We start from the raw sequence: 10,637 nt of genomic DNA on the forward strand, positions 1-10,637 counted from the left end.
AGATAAGAGAGAAGAGAGAGAGAGAGGAGAGAGAGAGAGAGAGAGAGAGAGAGAGAGAGAGAGAGAGAGAGAGAGAGAGAACAGGAATTTGGGGGTAATAAGGGGATACAGATAGAGTGAATATACAGATGTAGTGAATCTAGAGATGTATGAAATTTGCAAAAATTAAATAAAAAAGAAAAAGAAGATAACATTGTAATAATAAAATAAAAAATTTACATTTCTGGGGCTGGTGAGATGGACCAGTAGTTAAGAGCACTGACTACTTTTGCAGAGGACCTGGGCTTGATTCCCAGCATCCACATGGTGGCTAACAACCATCTGTAACTCCAGTTCCAGGGGATCCAACACCCTCCCCTGACTTCCACAGGCATTGCAAGACATGGGTGCACTTACATACATGCAGGCAATACACTTATACACATAAAATAAAAATAATAATTAAAATGTATTTTTTAAATAATTATATTTCTTCCTCTTCCCCTTCCTAACCTTCCCCCTCCCCTTTATCTTCCTGTTCATCCTCTTCATCCTTCTCTTCCTATGCTTCCTTCTTCTCTTTTAGCTTCTTACCACATTATGTACTCTTGGAACCTTATGTACGGCAGGGTAAATACATTGTAGCTCCATTTCACAAATGGGGAAATTGCAAGATAGAATTTAAGGGACTACTCTGAGGCCATCTTTCTTTTTTAATATTTTATTTCTTTTTATTTTATGTGTATCGGTTTATTGCCCACATGTATATAAGTGCACCTGTGTTTTATAATGCCCAAAGAGATCTGAAGAGGGTATCAGATTCCCTGGAACTGGAGTTACAGAGGGCTGTTAGTCACCAAGTGGGTGGAAGGATCTGAACTCAGGTCCTCTGAAAGGCAGCCACTGCTCTTAACCACTGAGCCATCTCTCCAACTCCAGAGGCTGTTCTTAATAGTGGAAAGGAAACTACAAGTTCCTTTTCTGTGTAGCTCCTGGTCTTCCTACAGATCATGCCAAGATTTTCAGCCTTGGTACTCTCTTGCCATGTTGGGCCAGGCAGTCCTTTACTGTAGAAACTATCCTGTAGCTGTCCTGGATATTGTCAGATATTGAGTAGTACCTGGACTTCTAAACACTGGATACCAAGAACAGACTTGACTGTTCCCAAGTTGTGACAGGAAAGTTCCTAGACTTTGCCGGATGTCCACTGGGAGCCAAAATCTCATTCATTAAAATAAATATAAATAATTTTCTCTCGAGTGAAAACATGATTTGCCTCCAAGAACCAGCAATGTAGATACCAAATATTTGAAATATTTTAGTATAATATATGCGAAATCCATTGCTATAGCTGAACATGTCAGTCCCTAAATTTCAGGATTAGCAGATTTCTTTAAGATAGATCACAATGTTTAATATGGGAATTACAAGTTGTAGTTTGAAGATCATCAATTATTATAGGATAAAGTCAGTCAGATTAGGTCATGCAGAAATTAGGTTTTAATTTAAAATACTGAATGAAGAAGATTGTTCTCCATGTATCTTTTCATTTTAGTTCCTAATTCATTGCATAAATAACAATATAGACATACGTCTTAAACACTTGAGAGAGGCAAAGGAATCACTGAAATCTGTTTAATTACTACAAAGTCTATGTTTTACTTTTCCACATTCTTTTTATCTCACATTTACATACATGGTTTTTACATAATAGTAATCACTGGGTATAATTTCCATCTTTTTAAACTTAAATTACATCATAAACATTTTCACATTGCTACATGATATGCATAATCATATTTTAATGTCTAGATAGTATTCTATATAATTGGTGTGCCATAATCTATTTAAATACTCCCCTATAGCTGTATATTTAGGTTGTGCATGCTATCATAAGTAATACTGCAACATTCATCTTTGTGATTATTAAATTATATTAGTTTTGGAGACTGATTCACAGGAATGAAATTACTGAGTGAACATTACGAGCATTTTGAGGCTTATGAAATGGTGCACCAAATTGAGTTCCAAAGGGATCAACATTGCCAGTAGAAATACAGACTGGCATCAGTTAATATTACATCCCTTTCAGAATTAGGTATTTTAATCTTTTTTTCTGTTATTTATAATCAAATCATTGAAAATTCACTTTGAATATCTTTTTGTTGGTGCTGATTGTCTACAGTATTGGGGGAAATAAACGCCATTAATGTAGTGCTTACATATGCAATCACTAGGCTAGGAAATTTGCATTCATGATCTAGAATAGCTACCCTGCCTCTGCCTCTCCAGATCATGGCTCTCTATGTCCATGCTGTTTACTTTTTCTTCATAATACTTAGCGTATCTCAAATTATATTGCATGCTTATATTCTTCCTGATTTTTTGATACATCCAATGAAATGAAAATTTGCTGACCGTAAGAGTTTTGTTATGTATGCTGTTATTTGTTTCCCATCTGGGAAAGTGCCTGGCCCATGGTAAGGATTAGAAAATATTATTGAATAAAGAATTTAATTAATCGATTTCGATTTATAACTACATCAAGCCTGACAGATGGTCACTGGGACTGTTTAGAGATGCCAGGTCTCTTTATTTCCTCCCCCACTCTATTGCTCTGACAACAGTCATAGAATTTTCTTTATCCAATGAGAGCTGAGCAGGAGTGATGCGATTAGAGGCAGACTAGAAGCACAGCACACACATTTCAACACTGGACTCTTCCCCTGCCACAGCTAGTATCTATGTTCCAAATAGCATCTCCTCTGCCCACTATATCTCAGTTTAAGACAGCTATTAAATAGATCAGGGCTTCCAAGTGACACTTGATGGTTTGTAAGAAGAACCCAAAATAAAATGACATCCTTAGGGCTGAGATTTGCAGTTACTCCAGTATAGTCTACTATAACCTGACTGTGACATGTGAAAAGAATGTGACCTCAGTCACAGAGCTGGTCGTGGGGAAGACAGCACACAACGTGATGCTTTTTGTGCCTTTCCCACTGCATAGCGCCACAAACAGGGTAGCACAAACAACAGAAGTTTATGGTCTCACAGTTATGAGTAAAAGTCTAAAATTGAGGTGTTGACTAGGCATGGGGCCCCACCCAGGCCTGTGGTCCCAGCAGTGGGAAGGCAGAAGTCGGAACTCAAGTTCGAGAGTTGGAGACAAACTTGAGAAACACAGTGAGATCCTTTCTCAAAGAAAACAAATTAAATCAAGGTGCCATCGTGGTTGATTTTTTCTGAAGCTGTGAGAAAATATATGAGTCTCATCCACCCTCTGATGGCTTACTGTCTGCCTTGGCTTTCTTAGGAATGTGGACTCTTATTCTGATCTCTGCCTTTTCTCTATCTCTTTGTCTGTCTGTCTGTCTGTCTGTCTGTCTGTCTCTCTCTCTCTCTCTCTCTCTCTATATATATATATATATATATACACATACATATATATGCACACATCTATTTCTGCTTCTCTGTGTCTAAATCTAAATTACTCCTTTTATAAAAAGATATCAATGATACTGAATTACACTGTATTAGTACCCACTCTACCACAGTGTGACCTTGTCTTAATTGATTACATCTGAGCCACCCTATTTCCAAATAAGGTCACAGTCTAAAATAGGCATCATAACTCAACATAAATGTCAGAAGGGCAAAGTTCAATAAGTAAAATTGGAACAAAAGTGCTTGATTGGCCAATTACCCAGAATTATATTATATGCATATGTGTTTTTTTATTTTATTTTTGTTTTGTTTTATGTGTATGCGTGTATTGCCTGCATGTAGGTAAGTGCACCTGTGTCATGCAATGCCCACAGAAGTCAGAAGAGACTGTTGGATCTCCTGGGACTAGAGTTACAGACAGCTGTTAGCTGCCATGTGAGTGGGATTTGAACCCAAGTCTTCTGAAAGGACAACCAGAGTTCTTAACCACTGAGCCATCTCTCCAGCCCCTATATGCATATATTTGTGTACACACATATATACCAAAGTTTTGCATACAAACACCTTAACATTATATGGGATATAAACAGTATATAATAATTACGTGGTATCATCTATATTAATCTGGATGGAGGATAATTAACCTACTGTTGATTCTGTTATCTATAAAACATTCCTGGAAATTTGTTGAATTAGCAGGAGCTAGCAATACTGATAAAAAATGAGAGCTGAAACAGCAATGATAACTTTGTAAATATATATTGTTAAAATGAACAGTGTTACAGTTTCAATTGATGATAGCCCAGCTGCTATGTCCATATGTCTTCAGTATTTCTTGATTAGCACCAAGTATTTAGAATAAATATAAAGGCATCTGAAATGGTGTGGCTAGGATCCCAGATGCCTTCACCATATGTTAAGAATTTCTCATTTAAAAACACAGACCCATCTCATTTGACTTATCTGGTATAATACACAAATTGTTCTCTTATCCTACAAAGCATTGAATCATAAATAATACTAGCTAGCTCATGATTAATATTGTCAGCTTGACAGGATGCTGAATAACCTAGGAAACAAGCCTGCAGATACACTTGTGAGGGGTTAATTAGGTTACTTTAGGCTCTGGGGATACCTTCCAAGGATTATTGGGATTAGGTAAATTGAGGTGGGAAGACTCACTTTAAAGAGTCTCACCATTTCTTAGGCTTGGGTCCTGGGCTCATAAAAAAGAGAAAGCTAACTAAACATTCAACATTCACTGCTCCCTGCTTCCTGTGGATGCAATGTGACCAACTGCTTCAAGTTTCTGCTACCTTGACTTCCCCCAAATGATGCTTGAGCTGTGAGCCAAAATAAACTTTTCTTTTCATAAGTTGCTTTTGTCAGGGTATTTTATCAGAGCAACTGGAAAAGTAACTTGCATACTATATAAGAGAGCTTAAAAATCCCATGGCACTGAAGTTTTACAACGAGGCATTGCAATTTAGGAGCCCAAGGGTCTAGACTTATACCCCAATCTTTGTTAACGTGGTAGCATTTAATCAATTATTTTGACTTTTATTGGGGTTCTTACAAATTATGCTTCATCATGGTATCTGTAAATCTTATATTTCAATTTCTTTCTTTTACACTTAGTAGGAAACATCTTCCTTTAAGATATACCTACTCATACCAAATGCAAAATCATGGCCTGAACTTGGATGACCAGGTGACTTTCATTTGAATGTTAAGTGGTCATCTTAAATGAGAAGTACCAATAAGTTAGATGAACATTAGTAAAAACATTGCGAAACCCAGCTGTTTTATTCTATGAGAGGAGTCAAGTCTACTTCATCCTAATTGGCTTAATTTTATGTGAATCCTTTCATCTGTGATGATTACGTTTGATTGTTGACGTGCTACAAACTAGAACCACCCAATTAGGGAGTCTCAATGAGGAACTGTCTAGATTAGATTGGCCCATGGACAAGTTTGTAGGGGATAATCTTTTAAAAAAATATTTTATACACTATTTTATGTGTAGTGTATTGCCCATATATATGTAAGTGTACCCATGCCATGCTTTGCCCGTGAAGGCCAGAAGAGGGATCAGATTCCCTGGAACTGGAGTTAAGAATGGTTTTTGGCCACAATGTGGGTGCTGGGAATTAAACCCTAGTCCTTTGCAAGAGCAGCCAGTGCTCTTAACCACTGAGCCATCTCTCCAGCCCCCTGTAGAGGTAATCTTGATTCTGTTAATTGAGGTGGGAAAACCTCTATTGGTGGCTTATTCCTTGGGTAGGGGATCCTGAATTATATAAAAAAGAGAAAGCCAGCTGAGCACTGGCATGCATGCATTCCTTTGCCTTCTGCTCTTGACTGTGGATGTGACTATCTGCTTCAAGTTCCTGCCTCAACTTTCCTGTATGATAGACTGTGACGTGGGACTGGAAGCATTTTAAACCCTTTCTCCCTCTTTTTTCAGGTTATTTTATCATATCACCAGAAATGAGACTAAGATAGCACTGTACCTTTTGATGGGATATCATCATGGGAGAAGACATTTTATAACAGTGGACAGCTGCCTCTGATATATACCCAAATTCTTCTGTTACAACCTTAACCCCTAATGTGACTGTCTTTAAGAGACAGAGAGTCAAGTAAAGTTAAATGAGGTCACAAAGGTGAGGCCTTTCTCTCATAAAGTCAGTGTTCTTATTAGAAGGGGAAGAGATTCGAAAGATTTCGCTTTCTATGTGCTCATAGGGAAAGTAGCGGTGTGCAGCACTGCAGAATCCCCGTGGTGGATATTGCCTATGAGACAGACCCGGAGGACCCTATTCTCTTAAAGGTTATTTGGCTAGCTATCTAAGCATTGTTAGAAAAAAAGTCAGTGAAAACTCTTTGTTAATTCCATGTTAAATCTTTGTTGTAAGCATTTAAATGTCTGCCTTTGAAATGACAGAAGCTCTAAAGCCCCCAGCAGTGTGATTCCTTGATTGACAGCTGTCAGCCTCTTCCCCTACCTAGGGCTGTAAGAGCAGCTGACTCTAACTGAAACCAAACAGCTACCTCAGGCTGGGCAGAGATAGAGCTAGACCAGGAGCTGCTCTATATTCATCCTGATTCTGTTGAGAGTGAGAACAATGTTTTGTTACTCCAGGTCCTATTGGGAAAATGATTACAACTCCCATTCACCATTTTCTGGGAGGTTCTGGGAGGTCAGTTAAGTAGTTGCTCCTTTCATAGTTTCTCAGCTGTCATCCAGAAGTGGTTGTTCTGAAATTCTCCTGGCTGCCAAGTGGAGACTCTAACCCAGGCACCAACATATAGAGCAAGCCAGAATAGTTAGTCATGGATGTTCTAAAGAGACTAGTTTTAGTTAGGGAACCACCAAACTGTGATGGACATACCCCGCCCCCCACAGCTTTGCCTTGAGAGACTCTGCTTGGGTCATGAATTTTAGATGACCATGTGTACAGTCATTTCAGATAACCGCATTCCCCAGCCACTCTGGATCACATTAGAGAAGTTCTCAACCTAGGTTACAGGAGCAATTCAGCACCCGTGACGATAGTGAACAATAATGTACAGGCTTAACTAGCTAGGTCACCATGGGCAAGTAGTCAGGGAGAACTTCCTCCTGGGCACTCCCCCTGTGCAAAGATAGGTCCCACTTCAAAATCTTTCCAGTAGTTTTGGTGTCGAATTTCATTTAATCGCTGGCAGAGTGGACTGAGGTGGCTGCATGAACAGGTGACTTTGGGAATGGGCAGTCATAAGCACACCCAGCAGCAGAGAAGAGTCCAGAAGAGCTAGGAGCAGAGGCTGAGGGAAGGCAGAGGGTGGAGAAGACATGAGACCAGTAAGGTAAGAGACTAGGAGGAGAGGGCTGAGACTAACAGCTGCAAAGCCTGGCAGCTGTAAAAATCCCAGACAGCCACCCAGAGCTGCTGGTGAGCAGTCCAGAACTATAACACTAACAGTTGAAGAGTCCTGAACCCTAGGCTCAGTGTTGCAACAGTATCTACTTCATACTGTGTCACTGGTACCTAAAGTTGAAGCACTAAAAGGGAAAGATACAAATACTTGGACCTCGGAGCTGCTGCCACGGAGAGAGCTGTACACTTTGCCTATTTGTAATGTCCATCAAAATCCATCAAAATCCCTTCAGTCAGTTGGTCGCACTGGTCCTTTGAAAGTTGATTTCATGTTTATAGAATTGAAACTTATTTGTTGTTTAAGTCACTTTGTGTATTTTCTAATGACAACCAGCACCAATTAATACAATAGAAGACTGAAATCGGGTGAGAAACTTTCTAGGAGACATGATTTTAAAGACAGGAAATAATGAGAATTAACAGCAGAGGGCAGAGAACTCCAGAAGAAGGTGAATGGGGAAAAACAGTCAAATAAGGAATCATAGCTTCTGAGATATTATATCAGGAGATTAAGCTCTCTATGGGTCTTTATGACTCCCAAGAGTTTTGTTTTTATGACATCATAGAAAGAAATGGTTGCTGTACAAAAGGCTAAGCCAGAATGTGAACAATATAATTTTAACAGATGGTGTAAAATATTAAGTACAAGTTATTTCAAAAAAGATTACTTTGTGTGATTCCTCTTTTTCCCTTTTCAATGAACAGTCTGAACAGCTGAGGGGACATTTGAAATGCAAATAATTTTGACCATTGATAAGAGCAGTATTTTCTGATTTGGACTTAAGAAAACTAAGTGACCAAACATTAACAATGAAAATAAATCTAATATACAGAGTTCTCATTGCTGTGTGTTAATATATAAATAGTATTTTTAAAGAAAGTTTATATATAGGGTTTTATACATGTTTTATACACATGTAAGTTTATATGTGGGATTTTATTCATGTGTGTACACACATATATGCCTCTCTATATACCCCTATATAAGTGTACATATGTATGCCCTTATATATGTGCATATGCATATTTATGTACACAGGTGTTCCTCAGTTTGTACAGTAGTATGGAGCATTATAGCGAATATACAGACTGAAACCATGCAAAGTGATCTTACAAAGCAATGGGAAAAATTACAGTTAATATCTATTACCCTTAAAAATCTTAGTCAATGCATTTTTTAAAACTCTCTTATAGCTTTGAATGTGCAGGAAAATGAAAAAAAATACTCAACTTAATATTTATCTGGTGTACTGCAATTTGAAGTGGAAACACTGCTAATAAAATGCTTATTTCTTTTTGTTTTTTTTTTTTTGTTTTTGACAGGGTCTCCCTAGTCCTAGCCCACCTGGAAGTCACTATGTAGACCAGGCTGGCCTAGATCGCACAGAGATCAGCTTGCCTCTGGCTCTGTGGGACTGGAATTAAAGGTCTGTGCCACCATGCCTGGGGATGTTTTATTTCTTTGTAAAGCTTTCTTGAGTAGTTCTTTTATAAATTGAACGTCTCTGCCCCTCTCCTATTTGAAAACTTTAACCCTTAATGTGACAATGCTTGAAGGCCTGTGACAGTTTATTACACCAGTCCAAGCTAAGATAAATTAGAATAATGTTTGCAGTGTTTGCTTGTGCCTTGATGTTTGATTAACTTAGAGAATGAGGTATCTTTTCTCATATTCCTAAGTCTGGATTAGATATGAATATTTTATCTTTTGCATTTACAATGTTGCAAAATACCTCTGATAGTTTCAGTAAGAGAAGTTTTCTGTCAGAATCACTACCTACGGGATAGCTTTTTTTTTAAAGACAGGATTTCATACAGCCCAGATTGGCCTCAAATTTACTATGTACCTGAAGAGAACCTTCAATTTCTGATCCTCTTGCTTCCTGCTCCAGAGTGGTAAGATTGGAGGCTTGCACCACCATAACCAGTTTATGTAGTGTTGGGATTGAATACTGGGCCTTTTATACTCTAGGGAAGTAGAGTTATACATCCTCAGACTCAAAGGACATCTTAACCTTTCTCATCATGACCATGTCCCTTTTATATCAATAAGCTCATTTCCACAAAGTGTCTCTGGCTACATTCCTTTAATCTTTTCAACAGGGCTGCATTGTCAGCATATTCCCATGGTCAGCTGCATCTTCTGTATCTCTGCTTATGTTCAATTTTATTTTCAGCATTATCATCTTTTTTCTTTGCTGCAATTTCATCTCCATTGGTGAAATCCACTTTAAATTATGGACTTTGTAGAATGTCGTGTGGGTTTGTCACTCCTAAGAGTGACACAAATGACCTTCGTTATCATCTCTGTGAACAGAATAACAAATGCTTAGTGTCTAATTAGAAAAAGTCACATGATTGACTAGATATAATGGTTAGGATTAATAGGATCTAGAATCTCCTGGGAGATAGGCCTCTGAGCATGCTTGTAGGGGATTAATTTGGGAGTGGGGGGCATTCCCTTAGCAGGAGATTCTGGTTTGTATAAAATAAAGAAAATCAGTTGGGTACTCGTAAGCATTTCTGCTTCCCAAGTGTGGGTACCACGTGACTAGGCAGCACCCTGCCCCTGCCATTATGCCCTCCCTACATGCTTCATGTCTTTCCCCTCCATGATGGACTAAATCTCTCTGGAACTATAAGAAAAAAGTAAGCCTTTTCTCCCTTAAGTTGTTTTTGTATTTTGATCACATCAGTGAGAAAGAAACCAGACATAAATTAGTACAAGGAATCAGATCATTCCTGCGATAAACCTTGACCATGTAGATATTAGGCCTTTGGAACTATTTCGTGGCTGGAACACGAAAAAGTTCAGAACTCTGGGATAGAAAAACTCTTGAATGCTGAGATCAGAGATTGATGGACCACTCTGGAGGGATCTTGAAAGACAGTACTGAAAGAAACACAGTCAGTGGAGACTCAGATCATGAGATTTCAGAGAGGAACAAGAGCTCTATCAGGAATCACCATAGGGGGAGCATTTGTGTGATATTTTAGCTAAGGAGCTGGCTGCCCTTTCCACAACAGCTAAGAGATGGAAGCACCCTAAGTGTGCCTCAACTGATGAGTGGATAATGAAAATGTGGTTCATTTATACGATGGAGTTTTACTCAGCAGTAAAGAAATATGAAATCATGAAATTTGCAGGTAAATGGATGGAACTAGAAAATGTTATACTAAGTGAAGTAACACAGACTCAGAAAAAAAACAAAAACAAACAAACAAACAACAAAAAAAGATGTATGTTCTCCCTCATATGTGGATCCTAGCACTAAATCCTTATAAGTG

The 10,637-nt window shown here is 38.4% G+C and overlaps 1 pseudogene; it reads right to left on the minus strand.

The window, feature by feature from the left end:
- LOC103734668 overlaps positions 1-9,271 on the minus strand; it is a 29,343-nt pseudogene extending 20,072 nt beyond the window's left edge.
- Between the last annotated feature and the right edge of the window lie 1,366 nt (positions 9,272-10,637).

This window comes from Nannospalax galili, unplaced genomic scaffold (genome assembly GCF_000622305.1).
Source record: "Nannospalax galili isolate Female #2095 unplaced genomic scaffold, S.galili_v1.0 scaffold255, whole genome shotgun sequence".
Classification (NCBI taxonomy): domain Eukaryota; kingdom Metazoa; phylum Chordata; class Mammalia; order Rodentia; family Spalacidae; genus Nannospalax; species Nannospalax galili.